General features: G+C 42.8%; 1 protein-coding gene across 1 annotated transcript in view; it reads right to left on the reverse strand.

The window, feature by feature from the left end:
- The window catches only part of UACA (uveal autoantigen with coiled-coil domains and ankyrin repeats), a 147,934-nt gene that overhangs the window by 91,571 nt on the left and 38,407 nt on the right, over window positions 1–17,956 (reverse strand). The gene's annotated exons all lie outside the window — the stretch shown is intronic.

Here is a 17,956-nt window from a genome sequence, read left to right on the forward strand (position 1 = left end):
CTGAGAGAAATAATTTGGGCTAGCAAAAAAAAAAAAAAAAAAACTAAGGTGATATAAAAGCCTTCCCTGATGGTTCAAACGGTAAAGAATCTGCCAACAATGCAAGAGACCCAGGTTCCATTCCTGGGTCAGGAAGATCCCCTGGAGAAGGGAATGGTTATCCACTCCAGTATTCTTGCCTGAAGAATTCCGTGGACAGAGGCTGTTGGCTGACTACAGTCCATGGGGTCACAAACAGTCAGACGTGACTGAAAGGCTAACACTCACTTTTTCAACAAATCTCACTACCATATTTTCCTTAAGAAAAGTAGGAAATAAACCAGAGGAAGGGACTGTTAAAACAATTATTATTGCTGGCCTGTTTTTTTTTTAATTATTATTATTATTATTCTTAATTTATTTGACTGTACTGGGTCTTCACTGCGGCATAAGGATCTTTAGTCATTGCATGCAAACTCTTAATTGTGATATGTGGGCTCTACTTCCCTGACCAGGGATCAAACCCAGGCCCCTTGCACTGGGAGCATGGAGTCTTAGCTAGCCACTGGACCACTAGGGAAGTCCCACTGTTCTGGGTCCACAGCTAGGGCAAAACAAAAATGGAAACAATCAGTGACAGCTTTAATATAAGGAAAGAAAGAGGCACAACAGGTTCTTCACAGAAGTCAAGTTTCCCAGACGCTGCATTCTAGAATATATTTCTCATATGGGTGTGGCGTCACATACAGAACAGTGAGCGGCGTGGTGGACAATCTCCTCACTTGTGTTTACCCTTGCAGTATTTAGAAATACCTTTGTTAAGCATCCAGGATGTTCACTCATTCACTCAGCAAGTGTTAGTCAGTCACAGATGACATGTGAGACAGTGCTGAGGAAACGAAAGGGAACGAGGTGGACAAGGGACTTGCTCTCATGGAGCTTAATTCTCGCAAGAGTGGTTGTAGGGAGGAGAAAATGTAAACACAAATAAGTGACCAAGATAAATTCAGATAGTGGTACACGAGGAAAATAGGAAGAGTCATGTGCTAGAGAATGAGGGAGGAGGGGGTTACTGCAGATTGGGTACTCAAGAAGGTCTCTTGGAAAAGTGAATTTGACTTCAAGTTTGGATGAGATCAAATTAAGCGTCCTCAAGCAGGCTTAAAGGAGCCTGCCAAGTATAGATATGGACAGGACTTCCCTGGCAGCCTAGTAGTTAAGACTTCGACTTTCAATGCAGGGGCTGTGGGTTCCACCCCTGGTTGGGGAGCAAATATCCCACATGCCTTGTGGAAAAAAAAAAAACAAAAAACCATAAAACAGAATGTTGTAACAAATTCAATAAAGGCTTTTAAAATGGTCCACATCAAAAGATCTAAACTAAAAAAAAAAGTGTAACTGTGGAGGCAGAGGGAACAGCAAATGCAAAGGCAGAGGTCCAGGTTAGTGTGCTGAAGGAACACACTGAGGCCAGCATGACTGGCACATAATGGGGAAAGAATATGAGCAAGATGAGTGTGGAGATGCAGGCTGAAGCCAACACAAGTAAGGCCTCGTGGGCCAATGTAAGGTTTTGGATTGTTTTATAACAGGAAGCTAATTAAGCAAGAGTTGATGGGATCTTTTTTATGTACTAAAAATATCTTTCTATTTATGGGGAAAGAACTGATCATAAATGACCAAGAAGGAAAGCAGGAGGATATGAACAGGATTGGAACACAGTCTAGAGTTAGAACTAACTTGCTAGTAGACTGGATACAGAAAGGAGACATTAAGCGACTAGGTGGATGGTGGTGCCATTTACTGGGTGGGAATGACTACAGGAGTTCTGTTTCAAAGGGAAACTTTGAATGTTATTTGAGTGTTATTTTTTGGTCATGTTGTTTGAACTTCCCACTGGGCAAATTGGTTTGGCCAAAAAGTTTGTTTGGAGTTTTCCCATAAGATGTTATAGAAAAACCATGAACTATGTTATGGAAAAACCCCAAAAGAACTTTAACTAGACAATCTTAACAGCAGTATTTAACTAGACAATCTAAACAGCCAGAGTGAAACTCATTGGAGAGATGGGGCTGGAGACACAGATTTGGAAACTAAAAGCTAATAAATGAAATGTAAGGCCATGGGACCACATGAGCTCTATTATGGAAGAAGAGGGCCAAAGGCCAAGAACATGGATACTGCTGCACTTAGAAAACAAGAGAGGAGAGGGTGAGGAGGAGGAGACTGAGAAATAATGGCTAGAGAGCAGGCAGAACCCCAGAGAGTGGTGATGCAGCAGCCAAGAGACGATGGATTTCCACAGGTCAGCTCTGCCAAACAGTGCTGAAAGATGGAGAAGCATGAAGACAGATGAGAGACCATTGGACTTGGCATCAAGTACAGTACGAATAGCCTTGACAAAACAATTTCCATCAGATATGGCTAAAATAGGTTCAAGACAGAATGGAAAGTAATGGGGTGGAAATCATGACCAACATAGTGTAAAAGGGAGCAGAGAAATGGGGATAATAGCTAGAGGGCAACAAGAGGTCAGTAGAAGTCTTTTTAATGTGGGAGCTATTGCTACTGAAGCTTTTCTGTAAGCTGGGAGGAGAATGATCCAGGAGAGGGGTAAGGACTCATGAAACAGAGAAGGGAGCTGTTCATAGGGATTACGTCCTTGAGAAGGTGAAAAGGGGGTCTGATTCCTCAGACAGAAGCCTGAACTCATCATCTGTATTAACGGGAAGGAAGGCAAAAAAAAAAAAAAAATACAGGCACAGGTACATAGAGGTTGGTATATTTAGAGGAAAGAAAAATAGAAGGTCTCAAGTGGGTTACATCTATTTTCTTATGAATCATGATCATCAGTTAAAGGGAAGATGAGCAGTGAGAAAATGGGGTTTTTGGAAGTTTGAGGAGAAATGAGAAGGCGTGAAAGAGCCAATATCTTTCAGTCTTACAACTCCAAAATACCAGTTTTCTCTGCCTGACCTGAGATCCTCAATGTTATTCTGGGAGCATGAAATAACTATTCAACTGATAAATTTCTACTAGTAAAGGGACCCACTCAGACACGGTCCCCCAATATGTAAAGCACCAAGCAGCACATATTGGTTAATTTGGGTTCCCAGGCTGTAAAGCAGGGATTGGTTAAAATACTGAGCCACCAAAGGACCACATCTCATCTTTTTGTGTGTATGTACCCCACCGCACAAAGTGCTACTATTAAGTACTACTATTACTGTGCTCGTGTTTAGTTGCTCAGTCGGTCCGACGCTTTGCAACCCATTGGACCATAGCCCACCAGGCTCTTCTCTCCATGGGATTTTTCAGGCAAGAATACTGGAGTGGTTGCCATTTCCTTCTCCAGGGGATCTTCCTGACTCAGGGATCTAACCTGCATCTCCTGTGTCTCCTGCACTGCAGGCAGATTCTTTACCTGCTAAGTCATCAGGGAAGTCCGAGTGGCTTACTACATGAGTCAAATGTATTGAGGTACCACCATGTACCAAGCACAGTGCTAAGTTCCTTACCTGTGTTGTTTCTTTTAATACTCCCAACAACTAAATGAGCAGCACATACTATTATTATCTCAGTTTTATAAGTAATGCATATGAAGCTTACAAAGGCTAAATTGTATCAACATGAGAGACGGTGAAGTTGTCCATGAGATGAGAGAGACAGAGAATCAACCATTATTAATCATGCCATATAATTAGAAAAGATGTTGTGTAAATGAATGCAAAACCAAATCTATTAGTAAATAAGGTATTCATGCTTGTTAATAATTTGCCCACAGTGGGGGGCGGGGGGGACTATAAAGCCAAAACTGAAATAAAAGACCTATACCTATAAAGGTATACAATTCGCTATAGAAAGTTAAAATCCTTCAGAAAGTCCAACATGGATAAATGGGAATTTAGAAACCCCAGTTGATTCTACAAAGTCTGTCAAGTGACTTTGTAGAAGTGATTCAGCTGGTGGTACAGAATTGGTAAAATGTTTACCAGTTGGCTTTTTTAATTTTCTTGTGGGGTTAATGGGTTTGCAGTAATTGCTCAGTCCCATAGTGTAAATAATCCCACTTTGGAGTTCAAGTCAGCATGGAGTTCAGCTTGTAAAAATTCCTTAAAATTTAAGAATCAGCTCTTATAGCACACCATTGGAAAAAGTTAGTAAGAGACCTTCTGGGACCATCAGACCTCATGCTTCCTTGGGTATGTTTAGCAAGGATGACTTTGAGATCTCAAAAGTTCAGTTGTTCTGAGATTATAGCACCCTTTCTATGGACTAAATGAATAAAATAAAAGGAAATCTCTCACTATAAGAGCACTGATTCTAATGTACTTTTGATACTAGGATTAGGAATAGGTGTAAGAGATTATCTTGTTCCAGTGTTTGCATTTTGTTCAGATCTTCTGTCTTTTTTCCCAAAATATTGAAATAATGAAATGAATAAGGTATAATCACATATAGAGAGTCAGAGTGGTCACTTTCTGTGTTTTAATATATCTGTATAATTTGAGGCCTACAGCTTCCTCAAATAAGTGCTGAGAAGTTGGTGTTGACATTGGATAATGTAAGCGACTGAGTTTTCTGTCTGAAAACAACTCACACACAAAGATTTAGGTTAATGTCACCTTAAACAAAGGATTCATTGACCATCTTGTCTCAGGTTTAAGATTATGAATACTCACCAAAGTGGTGCATTTATAAAGTCGCAGGTGATTGGTGATTGGTATGTGAAATTCCAAAACTATGTCTTCCAGCTTTCATTCCTGATTCATGTCAGAACAAGCAGGACTTAGAGTGTAGGGTTGAAAAAGACTGTTCCTGGTATTGTAGGAGCCCTGCATTCTCTTGTCCACTTTAAGCAAAAATCTAGCCAATGCTGTCTAAAATTGAGATTCTACATAAACATTTCAAAAAACAATTGAAATAGCAAAGAGCATCATTAAAAACAGGAAAAATTAAGCAATATGAGAGTTTGTGATTGAGAAAATGGATTCACTCATTCATCCATTCAGTACTTGCTAAGTACTTTTTAAGTGCCAAGCACTCTTCAGACTCCTTGAGATTAATCATTGTTCCTGAAGGACAAAGAACAGAAAGTGAAACGTGCCCATGTGACTGGAACAACATGAAAAAGGGCAAGAGATGGATATGAACTGAGAGAAGTAAGGTGGAGTAAAAAGTTACATCATGTAGTTCCCAGTAGGATATTGTAAGGGCTCAAGGCTTTTCTCTGGTGCTGAGCTAGAGTTGCCTATAATGCATCCTTATCTAGCAGCACGGAGGCTATTCCAGTCTGGAACTAAAGATAAAAATCTCAGGTGTTGTCAGCAAATATAAATGATAATCTGAGCGACAGGAATAGATAAGAAGGCCCAGGAGGTATGTAGAGTAAACCATAGGACGGAGCCTAAGGAATGGTAGGCTTTAGAGAATGGATTCTGAAATGCGGGCCAGCAAACTTTAGGGTCGAGAGGCCAAATGCCAGTAAATACTAAGTGCAAGTGATACAGACAGAAGTCAACAGCTACTTTTCTACTGTCATTCTCACAGAGCACAGCTTGTCAAACACTCAGAACACTTCTGAGCCACACCCTATCTTCAGTCCTGAGAGAACAGAGAAACCTAAGCACCCAACATGGCCTGACACGGCAAGACTGAATTTGCAGTTGATCACAATTATTTGGGATATCTGTTTGCTTTACTTCTTGGTATTTCAGTTAAACAATGTGCAGAGAAGTTATTAGAACAGTAAATCTATTCTAGCAAATGCTCAACCATTGATATGAGAACCACAGGTGTATCTACATGATGGAGGAAGTCCGTGTAATGATGTTTCCTCAAAGAGGCCACAGGAGATTCAGTGACTCTTGGAGGTCCTGCATGCTGGTGTCTCTGCTATCTGTCCTACATGCATGACACATCCATTGCCAATGGACCGGCTCAGTTCAAAGCTGACGCTAGCCAATTCGGGGTCAGGGGACCGTTAGTCTGTTTCTCACCTGTAGCCACATCTTGGACTATTTCCTTTGCACTTTGTGTGCAACTTCTGTCCACGGTTCAACATTCTTCTCAAATCCAGCTGCCATCACAAACCTTTGCTTGACCATTTCAGTCTTTGGATCTTTTTCCTTCCTATGAACTTTTATCACAGTTTCTGTTGTTCACCTGGTTCTTGATAATATCTGGTCTGAGATGAACTTCACTCTTAATCAAATAACTCTGAGTTATTTGCTGTCACCAGGAAGGATATGGAAGGCCTTGATAGCTTCTAGTCATTCTCCTGGAAGCTCACAGATCCACCTCTGTCCTTGGCATTGGAATCATATATAAATTTATTCTAGATCTTACATGATTGTGGCATGTTTAGAGTGTTAAGGTCAAAGGTCATCTCACTCGGAGGTAGTTTCAGTCTGAAACAATTCGTTAACTATTGAGGAAGGCATAGAAAAATAAGCTGAGATCATGTCTAGGCTAGGTACAATACAGCTGATTCGCTTTTTCTCTTACATTTTAATGTAAAAACTGAACAAATCAAAGAGTCACACATTATATACTGATGATATGTCAGTTATTGACTTATTGCTTCTCATCTCCAAATTCACCCTTCATTACCCAGCAAACTGGACCCTCTAAAACATGCCTCTTTATCTGACAGCATGATGGAAGCTTTGACCGCAGAGTGTTCTGGAGAGATACTGCGGGAAAGTAGGGGAAAGGGACTTCTTTTCCTGGTTCTAGGGTGATTTCTTTCCTTTTTTTAAATTTTCTTTTTTGATCCTACTTGAGATCTTTGTTCCCCAACCTGGGATCAAACTTGAGCTCCCTGCAGTGGAAAGCTCGGAGTCCTAACCACTGGACCACCAGGGAATTCCCGGGTGTGTTTTCTTTTCTACTTACTCCTGCGACTTTCTTGTGGAGACAAGGAGCTGGGGGCATGCTCACCTCAGGTGAGTATCAGGAGCGCCCCACAGGCACATCTGTGGAATTCCACCAGCACCCAAGCTGACTTCTCCGTGAGACAGGAAGCTCCTCGATGAGTTTTTCCAGTACCCCTCACCTGTCAGCCCCATTCTGTAATACCCCAGTGAATCTCTGTGCCATTGGTCAGGATACAGCTAAAGGTCTTTATTTCAGCCTTGGAAGTGGGTATTCTCCAAATGTGTTCCTTCCTTGGGTACTCTGCCTCAGCCCCTGGGGCAGGCCCTAAGCTCTTCCTTCTGTCTGTGGTTCCAGTATTCTTAGAAGTTTACTTTACCCCTGAGTTGCTAGTTCCTTGTTATTAGCCAATAAATCCTTATATGAAACCTTCCCTGTTCCTAGTACCGTGTGGTTTCTGTCTCCTACCTTGAATGACAAAGATAGAATGAAAAAGAATCATTTTATATAACTCCCTCACTTTATATGTAAGGAGATCAGAGCAGAGGGACCAGAAAAGTAAATGCCTTGCGCAAGTCACAGTGGGCAGTACAATCAGAGGAAGTCACATCTCCCAGGGGTCTTTAAGTAGTGACTTCACTGTACTAAGCCAGCGAAGTTGATACATTTTGTGAGTGGATTCATGGATTCAGGCTCTGAGAATAAGGCTTCGTTGGGGTAGATCAGGAAAGAGAAAGTATGAAGCCCAGGAGTCTTTGATAGTAATAAAGAAAGTTATCACTGAAATAAGAGAAGTGTACAGTTAGGAGAAGCCAAGAATTTGCTAGATACTTCACAATGGAACAAGCTAAACCAACGGCTTGACTTCAGGCCACAGATGCCCAGAGGATTGAAGGTAATTTCTTAAGGGTATTTGTCTTCCAGTTCCCTGAGCCTGGAGCATCCTTGGCCGTAAGTCCTGTCTGTGTATCCCAGTGACCACCCACTGTCTTTTCAGATCACCCAAGCTGCCTGAATATTCAGCAGATGGTGACAGCTTCCTTGGAAGGGTCCCAAACTAATTGGTTTGTGATATCCTAAAGGAGGCAACCATCTCTGTTGTGGGTGAAACCTAATGGCAGTGGAGAGGGCCCCTCCAGAAACACCCCCATCTCCCACCATGCTCATGAGATCCCCACAATCCACAAAGCAATGGTTTGGATTTTGTAATTAATAGTTTGTCTTTTACAAGATGGCTTTGGCATAGTGGGTGCCAATACACAGTCCCTTTGAAGCGTTGGCCAAGGCCCAGAATTTGCTTCTAATTTATAATTGGGGCATGTTCAGATAGCAAGAGAAAAAACGCATGTCTAGCACTGAGATTAGAAAAAGGAGGAGGTGTGAATGGTTAGCCTCAGGGAAACTTATACACATTGTTCTGGAAAGTTCGATAAAAGGGAGCGAATTCTACGCGTAACAGGATAGAGTAGAAAGTACAATAACCTTGAAGTCCAGCTCCCAGGTGTCAAGTCCCGACTGTGTTACTAACTGGTTGTATGATCCTGGATGAGTCACTGCACCATTCAGTTTAGTTCAGTCACTCAGTCGTGTCCGACTCTTTGTGACCCCATGAATCGCAGCATGCCAGGCCTCCCTGTCCATCACCAACTCCCGGAGTTCACTCAGACTCATGTCCATCAAGTCAGTGATGCCATCCAGCCATCTCATCCTCTGTCGTCCCCTTCTCCTCCTGCCCCCAATCCCTCCCAGCATCAGAGTCTTTTCCAATGAGTCAACTCTTCACATGAGGTGGCCAAAGTACTGGAGTTTCAGCTTCAGCATCATTCCTTCCAAAGAAATTCCAGAAAGGAAATTCTAATCTCCTTCAGAACGGACTGGTTGGATCTCCTTGCAGACCAAGGGACTCTCAAGAGTCTTCTCCAACACCACAGTTCAAAAGCATCAATTCTTTGGCACTCAGCCTTCTTCACAGTCCAACTCTCACATCCATACATGACCACAGGAAAAACCATAGTCTTGACTAGATGAACCTTTATTGGCAAAGTAATATCTCTGCTTTTGAATATGCTGTCTAGGTTGGTCATAACTTTCCTTCCAAGGAGTAAGTGTCTTTTAATTTCATGGCTGCAGTCACCATCTGCTTTGATTTTGGAGCCCCAAAAAATAAAGTCTGACACTGTTTCCACTGTTTCCCCATCTATTTCCCATGAACTGATGGGACCAGATGCCATGATCTTCGTTTTCTCAATGTTGAGCTTTAAGCCAACTTTTTCACTCTCCACTTTCACTTTCATCAAGAGGCTTTTGAGTTCCTCTTCACCTTCTGCCATAAGGGTGGTGTCATCTGCATATCTGAGGTTACTGATATTTCTCCCGGCAATCTTGATTCCAGCTTGTGTTTCTTCCAGTCCAGCGTTTCTCATGATGTACTCTGCATAGAAGTTAAATAAGCAGGGTGACAATATACAGCCTTGACGTACTCCTTTTCCTATTTGGAACCAGTCTGTTGTTCCATGTCCAGTTCTAACTGTTGCTTCCTGACCTGCATACAGAGTTCTCAAGAGGCAGGTCAGGTGGTCTGGTATTCCCATCTCTTGAAGAATTTTCCACAGTTTATTGTGATCCACACAGTCAAAGGCTTTGGCATAGTCAATAAAGCAGAAATAGATGTTCTTCTGGAACTCTCTTGCTTTTTCCATGATCCAGTGGATGTTGGCAATTTGATCTCTGGTTCCTCTGCCTTTTCTAAAACCAGCTTGAATGTAAGGAAGTTCATGGTTCACATATTGCTGAAACCTGGCTTGGAGAATTTTGAGCATTACTTTACTAGCATGTGAGATGAGTGCAATGGTGTGGTAGTTTGAGCATTCTTTGCCATTGCCTTTCTTTGGGATTGGAATGAAAACTGACCTTTTCCAGTCCTGTGGCCACTGCTGAGTTTTCCAGATTTGCTGGCATATTGAGTGCAGCACTTTCACAGCATCATCTTAGAACAAGGACTTCACTTGTATCTATAGAGGTATAAATGACCCAAAATGCTTTTTGTGCACATTCATTAAATTATTCTCTGAGCACCTTCCAGGCCTGAGGGAAGCAGCCAAGTCCTGATTACTTGAAGATTAATACTCAGAGCTCTCCTCTACAAAGCCTTCCTGCTCACTGGCACACTTTCCTTCTTTTCTGTGCTCTTACCTTTTAGTGTCTGTTCAACTCATTTCATAATTCGTCCTATAGGCCTGTGGAGTTTAGCAATCCAATTGTTACTTTATATCTCAAGCCTTTCTCTCAGAGCCTTCATTCATTAAGCCATCTATAGAGACATATGTCCTGTCTCTACTAACTGTGAGACCTCACAGGTAGGAACTGGATCTTACACTTTGTATCTCCCACAGGATCAAGTTCAGTGTCCTGGATATAGTTAGTGCCCAATTAAAGATCCTTGATTAATTGGTCCATTTAGCATGGTGGATGTACAAAGGCATGTTAGAGGAAGTTCTTGTCCTCAGGGAGGATTCAGTCTAAATGACGGATACAGTCCAACCTGAAAGCTGTGTGACAACGCAAGCAGTACCCTTGACCTGTGATTCATTGCAAATAAATCCATAGACCAGTGATTCGCAAACTTAGCACCTCAAATCTCTGTAATTTATGGGTTGAATGAAGCCTCAGAAATCCACATATCTATAAGATGACTTAGACACATCTCAAAAAGTGCATATATTTACTTTTCAAATACATATTATGATTGGCGAAATACATAGCTATTTGCCATGCTATCCTTTGGTCATCATGAATTTTTATAATAGGTACTAAAAGAACAATTATTGTGATGTAGGTTATGCAAAGATTTTTTGAAGTTAAAAAAGAGAGATGATCATACCCAAATAGGATTGTTCAAACCACTGGTATAGACAGACCAAGTTTAGAAAAGAAAGTGAACATGTTAGCCTAGGTGGGTCAAAGGATTTTTTTTTTTTTCCTACCTGAAAGAGGTAGGATTTGAATTTATCTTTGAATAATGATTAAGTTTTTAACAGCAAGAGCATATCTGAGGTTCAGCCCACTTCAGGAGTCCTGGTGTATATGAAGGACTTTCGTGGTGGCTCAGTGATAAAGAATCTGCCTGCCAATTCAGGAGATACTAGTTTGATTCCTGGGTGGGGAAGATCCCCTGGAGAAGGAAATTGGAACCCATCCCAGGGTTCTTGCCTAAGAGGTCCCATGGACAGAGGAACCTGGCCAGCTATAGTCCACAGGGTCACAAAAGAGTCAGACATGACTTCTGACTAAACAACAACAATGCATATGAAAGGAGAAAGGCCACAAGAAGCGCCCATACCTGCATGCTGCAACTCCCTCCCTGACAGGTCGTGATACTTCAAGAGCAGGAAGCACACACGTGGATTGGAGCATGGGTGGATGTAGACCTCAGGGTAACTTAAAGAGCATCCAGACAAGTTGCAAAGACATAAGAAATCATTCACCTTAGTAATGTATGCCAATCAGTCAGGAGGCTTTAAAATTTAACTTTTTTCAGATTTTTTTAAGTGCACCTTCTAAGAACTGTAGACAACTACATACATCCTCAAAACTTCATGAAGGAAATGTATACAAGGAATCACATATACAAATATTGTGCTGAACTGTTACACAATGACTTTTATTTATCATCAACTGTGGATGGAAATATGGGTACTAGTCCAACATTTTCCAACAAACTAGCTGTGAGTCACTTCTTGGGCAAATCACATCATTTGTCTAGACTTTGATCTGACAAAATGAAGGATTGGACCAAAGAATGTTTTCAGATCTCTTTCTTTTGGCAAGTTTCTGCCTTTTGGAAGGTGACTGTGGTAGGAAGAGCTGTCTGTCCACAGGGGAGCTGACTGCTGTGCCTCTGTCCTAAGAGACGTGGACAAGGGCGTTATCCATAACAGTGAGGGGAGGAATAGCAGATGACTTTCCAAACGGATCTGGAAAAAGTCCCAAGAGTCTCATTCCTATGACTTTTTTTGTGTGAAAATTGTTCTCTCTGTGGGCTTTCCTGGTGGCTCAGATGGTAAAGAATCTGCCTGCAGATGCAGGAGACCCAGGTTTGATCCTTGGGTCAGGAAGACCCCCTGGATCTTCTTCTCCGGGATTGTTGCCTGGAGAATTCCATGGACAGAAAAGCCTGGAGAGCTACAGTCCAAAGGGTTGCAAAGAATTGGACATGACTGAACAATTAACACACTGCAAAGATAATGCTTCACTTTCTCCCTTTCTGACTTTTTCCTTTAGGTTACTATTTGCCAAAGAATTTAATTTCTTTTTCTCTTTCTTTGAACTTGGTTTCACGCACATCAAAATGCTGACTGCACTCCTGGGAGGTCACGAAAGATGACCCAGGTCTTTTGGAAAGCTTTTTGGCAGGAAGGCTCACAATGTTTAAGAATATTCATAGCCTTTTATCTTATAATCCTAAGATACCAATCTTAAGGATGTAATTCTAAACATCATTAAACATTCAGGCATAAAGATGTTCATCATCAAGTTGTATAATTTATAGTTGCAAAATATCAGAAACAACCTCAAAAGAGGGAGATGGAAGGAAGTCAAGATGGTTAAGGAAATCATAGTTTATTGAAGCAATGAAATACTGTGTTGACAAATGATTTTAAAGAGTTTGAAATAAAAACTTGGAGACTGCTTATTTTGCAAAGTGATAAGTGGAGAGGGTAGGAGACAAAATTGATTGTATGGTATGATTTTAACTCTGTAAGCCAAAAAAAGAAAATATTTAAAATACCTTAAAAAATTATCGGGTTGACCAAAATGTTCATTCTGGTTGTTTTGTACCATTTTACATAAACCAAAATGAACTTTTTTGCCAACCTAATATGTCAAAATATTAGCAGTGGTATTTCTGGAGGCTAGGATTCTTCCTTGCTCATAATCATCTTTTTCTATCAATAAGTTTTATTATTATCAAAATAAAAATATGATTTAAATATAAAGAAGCAAACCTGGACAAAATATTAACAACGAAACCTCCTAACAAAGGGAATGCAATTGTTATTTTTTTCCTTTATATTTTTCTGCATTTTCCAAGCTATATATCATTTGTATAATCAAAGGAAAATAATGCAAGAAAGCCTTTAGCTCAGGAGACCCTCTCGGGATGATTATCAGGAGTCTCCCACATACTCCCCACCCCGTCGGTGCTGAGAGATGGTGCAGTACAGCTCATCAGCAGCTCAGGGGCCTGCCAGAGCAACCCAGGCCGGAAGGTGCTCTACTGTGCTTGTCTCTAAATTTAGACTACAGGTGGCAGGAAGGACATAGGAGGAAGGATAAAGATCCAAGGGGGTGGCTGCTTAGCAGGTCTCAGAAACCTAAATCTGGATTGTGCTGTTGAATGGAAACGGCGCTTGCAAACATCTTGGCCAACCAGTGCAGCTTGTTTATCCTGAGAACTGGAGGTGGACTCACTGATCCCCACAAATGCCCAGCCCAAACACCACCAGCAAGAGTCAGCTGAGGCCAGTTGCCAGCTGGACAGGTGACTCCACTAGAGATTGTCCCTTCCCTCTGCTGCTCCAAAGACTGGCAGACTCCAGCTGCAGGGAGGTCAGATTCCCAGCAGATTCCAGGCTGAACAAAACCCAGGAAACACTCAAGGCTTCTGCTCTTCATCTCAAACATCTGGCTGGCACTGAGGCGAAACACAGGGGCTCTGCAATGGGAGTCACGCTTGTCCTCCAGCTCTTCCATTGCCTAGCTGGGAGCCCTCAGACAAGCGGCTTGATTGGTGCCTCAGTTTCCCCATTTAACCTTGAGATAGGACCTGGCAGGTAGTTAAAGTGTTAGTCGCTTAATTGTATCTAACTCTTTGTGACCCCATGGACTACAGCCCACCAGGCTCCTCTGTCTGTGGAATTCTTCAGGCAAGAATACTGGAGTGGGTAGCCATTCCCTTCTCCAGGGGATCTTCCCAACCTAGGGATCAAACCCAGGTCTTCTGCATTGCAGGCAGATTCTTTACCATCTGAGCCACTAGGGAAGTAGTTGATGCTTGATAAATGGTGTTGAATGAATGACAAGGGTAAGGTAGGGTAGTCTCACCCAACAGGCCCTTGGGGAAGGCTATGGGAACCTCTCCCCTTTGAGAAGAGGCATATGGGATGGTGCTCCCTTCCTTACCATACCCATACACCACTTACTGCAGACCAGTTCTCTTCCATCCATGAAGGCACTTTTCTGGATTTCCTCTTGGTGGGCGGGCACAAAATGGACAACCTAGCCTACAAGTGAGCATTATTCAGTCTTATCTCCAGTGTCACCAGCGCAACTTCACTCAATACCTGCTCAAAAGCGTGTTAAAGACATAGGTCATAAGCAGAGCTGGAAGCATAGATGAAAGACCCAGTCCTTGTCTTTACCAAGCTCATTGTTCAGTCCAAGGAGAGAAAACTAGTTATGATTCAAAGTCCTAGGTATAAAGCAGAAGCCTGGGGACTTCCTTCGATGATTAAGAATACATCTCCCAATGCAGGGGACATGGGTTTGATCCCTGGTCAGGGAGCTAAGACCCCACAAGCCACAGGGCATCTAAGCCCACTCACTTTAGAGCCCAAGAAATGCAACTAGAGAGAAGCCTGTGCCCTGCAACAAAAGATCCCTCACGCTACAACTAAGGCTTGACACAGCCAAATAAATAAATAAAATAGTGTTCATTTTAAAATAATAATCAGTTCAGTTAAGTCACTCAGTCATGTCCAACTCTTTGCGACCTCATGGACTGCAGCACACCAGGCTTCCCCATCCATAACCAACTTTCAGAGCTTGCTGAAACTCATGTCCATTGAGATGGTGATGCCGTCCAACCATCTCATCCTCTAATGTCCGTCCCCTTCTCCTCCTACCTTCAATCTTTCCCAGCATCAGCGTCTTTTCCAATGAGTCAGTTCTTCAAGTCAGATGGCCAAAGTATTGGAGCTTCAGCTTTTAGCATCAGTCCTTCCAATGACTATTCAGGACTGATTTCCTTTAGGATGGACTGGTTGGATCTCCTTGCAGTCCAAGGGACTCTCAAGAGTCTTCTCCAACACCACAGTTCAAAAGCATCAATTCTTTGGTGCTCAGCTCTCTTTATAGTCCAACTCTCACATCCATATATGACTACTGGAAAAACTATAGCTTTGACTAGACGGACCTTTGTTAGCAAAGTAATGTCTCTGCTTTTTAATATGCTGTCTAGGTTGGTCATAACTTTTCTTCCAGACACTTGCTCCTTAGAAGAAAAATAATAATAAGCTTAAAAAAAAAAGCAGAAGTTGGTACCAAGTAGTCCCTGGAAACCTCAAATTGGGAGGGGTGGGGGAGGAGGATGGGAAGAGTGAGGCCAATCTTCACCTTTGAACAGACACTGGCAGAAAAGCGATTTGCCTGACAAATGATTCACAGTTAAATGAGAACTAAAGGAAGAGGACCTGGTGCCTCACGGCAGAAAAGGGGTAAGTCTGATGCTGAGAAAGGGAGAAAGTGCCAGGGATAGAGTGAAGGGACGCAGGGGCAAGGAGTGGAGACCCTAAGTGTCAGCAAGAGAGTGCGCTGGATCAGGAAGAGAGGCTGGAGCACCTGTCCAGGAGGCCAGGCATGGGAGATGGAGATGGTGCAGAGATGCTGTTGGGAAACCACTGGAGGGCTGAGGTGAGCCTCTGTTGTTGTCATGGGGCTAAACAGAGACACACTGCAAGAAGGACTGCAGACATAGAGAATGGACTTGTGGGCACAGTGGGGGAAGGAGAGGGTGGGACAAACTGAGAGAGTAGCATTGAGAGTGTGTGTGTGTGTGTGTGTATATATATATATATATATATATATACACACACACACTGCTGCTGCTGCTAAGTCACTTCAGTCGTGTCTGACTCTGTGTGACCCCATAGACGGCAGCCCCATGTGTAAAACAGATAGCTAGTGGGACACTGCTCTACAACACAGGGAGCTCAGCTTGGTGCTCTGTGATGACCTAGAGGGTTAGGATGGGGTGGAGGTGGGAGGGAGGCATAAGAATGTGGGGGCATATGTTTACTTATAGCTGATTCACATTGCTGTATGGTAGAAATGAACACATTATAAAGCAATCATTCTCCAATTAAAAATAAATTGAAAACAAAAATGAAAAGAAAGAAAGACTGCAGATGCAGGGAGCAGAGGAATCTTGGGAAATAAGCCCCAGGACTCTTAAGAAACCCCAAGGAGAGCTTTGTTGTCACAGGCAGAGGGGAGGTCAAGACCTAAGCTGGCAGAGTTGGGGCTGCAGAGCCCCCCACCACTGGTGGGTCGGGTAGCTTTTCCCCATCTGTCTCACAATCTTGCTTTCTCTTACATACTGAGCGACTGAACTGAACTGAACATATTTCCATTCTCATCTTAAGCATGATGTTATTATATTATCTTTAAAGATGTGGAAAAGTCCCCCACCCCCATTTCCCACCAGCCCTACCCTGCTACACTGCTTCTGGTCACACACACAGTGGGGTCCAGTCTTGAGCCAAGTGTAACCAGCCCACAAGAGTCGAGGGGACCCCAGGGGACTTTAACATTAAAGGAAAAATAACAGCACATCAAGGCCTTCCCAAAGAACCAGCCAAGTAAATGCTGAAGCCCACGCACATTTCTTGAAGCACACTGAGAGGTATGGAAGAGCTTCCTTGGGTGGGCCTGAGGGGAAAAATAAACAGAAAGGAAAATCAGCATTCGGGTGAGCCAAATGCAGGGAAAATGGCAGGGTTCCCTGTGAGATGAACAGTGCATCCACAGCTTGCAAAGTCACTCTGGATCCAAGGCCACAAGTGCCCCTGGTGCAACAGGGGCTTCCCTTCAACCGCTGGAGTAGAGACAGGGGCGCATCAGGATCCAGCCCCGGCGACCGGTCCGTGCTGGGAATTCAAGAACCAAGGGCACATGTTGTCAACCGATGCCTGGGCTGTGGATGTAGGGGCGAGGGTGTGTGTATGAAATGGAGTGTGCCCATCTGCTGATCAGGACCGTGAGCAACAGCTGCAGCATCACTTTATCTGAGTCCACTGCAGCTTAGTCATCTGTCTGCTGGAATTTAGTTAAAATGGAATTTTAGTAGAATTCTTCATGTGGGCTCTGTGGTTAAACAGAAATTCCTTTTAGATGAAGTCTGAGGAGTGAAGCAAAATAAGCAGAAAGCCAGGGATGAGTAACCCCAGGATGGTGCGTGAGCTAGGTGGGGAGGATATCCACGTGGGAGAGTACAGGCCAAAGTCAAGGTGATGGAGGCTCCCCAGCCCTCAGCCCAGGGCGAGGCATCCTTCCTTCTCGCCATCCCACCACTGTTCTATCGGCATTGGGCCTTCCTTCCAGAATTCTTGGGCATGACTGAACTTCAGCAGTCATAGTCAAGCGATCCTTTCTGTCAAAATAAAATTTCTTTTATTGGCTTTTTCCTTTTTTAAGGCTTTTATTTGTTGGCTGCGCTGCGTCTTCATACCGGCTTGTGCTCTTCTCTGGTTGTGGCCCAGCAGTTGTCTGGAGAGGGTTTAGTTGCTCCACAGCATGTATGAATAGCATCTTAGTTGACTGACCAGGAATACAACCCAAGTCTCCTGCCTTGGAAGGTGAATTCTTACCTTAGCAACCAGGGACGTCCTGTTGTTTTCTTTTTAAACAGCACCACTGCTCATTAGAGATAAGTGAGAACATACAGACAAGTGAAAAAAATATCTATAATCTCACCTGTTTTAAGCAATTACCATGTAGTAACACCATGTTAGATAGCTAAAATATCCCCCTATATAAATAATGATATTAATTTGTTTTATAATTGGTATAACATTTTACACTATTAACACCATGTTAGATAATTAGAATACCCTCCTCAGTAAATATATATATATGTATATATATATATGTATATATGTATGCTGCTAAGTCACTTCAGTCGTGTCCGACTCTGTGCGACCCCATAGACGGCAGCCCACCAGGCTCCCCTGTCCCTGGGATTCTCCAGGCAAGAACACTGGAGTGGGTTGCCATTTCCTTCTCCAATGCATGAAAGTGAAAAGTCAAAGTGAAGTTGCTCAGT

Source organism: Bubalus kerabau, chromosome 10 (genome assembly GCF_029407905.1).
Source record: "Bubalus kerabau isolate K-KA32 ecotype Philippines breed swamp buffalo chromosome 10, PCC_UOA_SB_1v2, whole genome shotgun sequence".
In the NCBI taxonomy this organism is placed as follows: Eukaryota; Metazoa; Chordata; class Mammalia; order Artiodactyla; family Bovidae; genus Bubalus; species Bubalus kerabau.